A 1,679-nucleotide genomic window follows, 5' to 3' on the forward strand; every position below is an offset into this window, starting at 1 on the left:
TTCCCTTTAGGATAGAGAGGGTGTAACCGAGCAGGGCCCTGTGGGGCCTTCCTGGGACAGGCCCTTCCCCTATATCCTCTGCTTTAGCTCCTCTCTGAACTACTTGGATAACAGTATGTGATGTACATTTCCTGGAGTTGTTTTACAGATGTAAAAATCCCCCACCAAGTGGAAGATGTTAACTACTTGATGACCAAGACCACATAGTTCCCAAGGCCTCTTGGAGCCTAAGGATTGATCATGTTAACCCCTGTGACACCGTCCTGTTACCTCACCATCAGCCAGTCAGAGAATTGTGCACGAGCTGATCACACACCCTGCGAACCCCCTCCCCCACCTGGCTTTTAAAAATGCTTTGCTGGGGACTTCCCTAGTGGCACAGTGGTTGGGACTCTGTGCTCCTAACGCAGGGGGCCCAGGTTCGATCCCTGGCCAGGGAACTAGATCCCACATGCATCCCTCAGCTAAAGAGCCCACCTGCCACAACTAAGACCCAGTGCAACCAAATAAATAAATAAGTAAGCGTTTTTTTTAAAAAATGCTTTGCTGAAACCCTTCAGGGAGCTTGGGGTTTTCTGGGGCATGAGCCGCCCGGCTCCTGCAGTAAAACTTTCTCTGCTCCAAACTCTGACTTTTTGGTTTGTTTGGCCTCGCTGTGCATCGGGTACACGAACTTGCATTAACAAGGCGGGTCCCTAGGACACAGTGCAGAGGGTGCCAGCTAAGCTGACTAGCAGTAAGATGTGTAGCCCCCTCCCCAGTCTTTGAGAGAGAAGGACATGAAAGGTCCTCTTGAGAAATAAGACATCTTAAAGCAACTGCCCATACCCTCTTGGGGGGTCCCAGACCCTACTGAGAATCAGACAGGAGCTGGGAGCCTCCTCCCTGGAGAAATGCACATTCGTGGCCACTCCCATAATTGCAGTGGTTTTAGTGGTTCAGAGCACAGACTCTGGGGTTAGGCTGCCTGGTCTGAAATCCTGGATCTACCGCTAGCCAGCTGGGTCAGCTTAGGCAAAGCCCTAATCTCCTCTATGCCTCAGTTTTCTCTCTGTAAAATGGGGGCAATTGTAATAATAAACCTCACCTTCCAATGCAGAGCGTGTGGGTTCGATCCCTGGTCGGGGAGCTAAGATCCCACATGCCTCGTGGCCAAAAGACCAAAATATAAAACAGAAGCAGTATTGTAACAAATTCAGTGAAGATTTTAAAATAAAATGGTCCACATCAAAAACATCTTTAAAAAAAATAAATAATAATCATACCCACTTGGTTAGATTATTGGATGATTAAACACGATAAAGCGGTGGAGTTTCGGACCACATGCGGCAAATAGTAACTATTATTATTATTGATGAACCCCATTGTTGGTTTCCTAGGGGCACAGGGAGCTGTTTATATCCTGTTTTAGGGTCGGGAGGAAGAGGCACAAGTTTGCAGTGTGGACCTAAAAAATTATTCACAACCTAAAAGTTGAGAGTTATGTTTTATTTGGCGGGAATTTTTAGGACTTCAAGCCCAGGAGGCAGCACCTCAAGTAACCCTGAGAGAACTGCTCCAAGGAGGCAATCAGGGGAAGCCAGCGTATATAGGCATTTTGTAACAAAGGGCAGGTGGTCGGGAACATCAAAAGATTATTGTTAATTAAAGAAAACCAGATATCTCAAGTTAAGGAATTT

The 1,679-nt window shown here is 46.9% G+C and overlaps 1 non-coding gene across 1 annotated transcript; it reads left to right on the top strand.

The window, feature by feature from the left end:
• Positions 1–367: 367 nt before the first annotated feature.
• On the top strand, positions 368–440 carry TRNAR-CCU (transfer RNA arginine (anticodon CCU)). Its single transcript has one exon. It is a non-coding gene; the product is annotated as a tRNA-Arg (tRNA).
• Positions 441–1,679: the final 1,239 nt, after the last annotated feature.

This window comes from Eubalaena glacialis, chromosome 4 (genome assembly GCF_028564815.1).
Source record: "Eubalaena glacialis isolate mEubGla1 chromosome 4, mEubGla1.1.hap2.+ XY, whole genome shotgun sequence".
NCBI lineage: Eukaryota > Metazoa > Chordata > Mammalia > Artiodactyla > Balaenidae > Eubalaena > Eubalaena glacialis.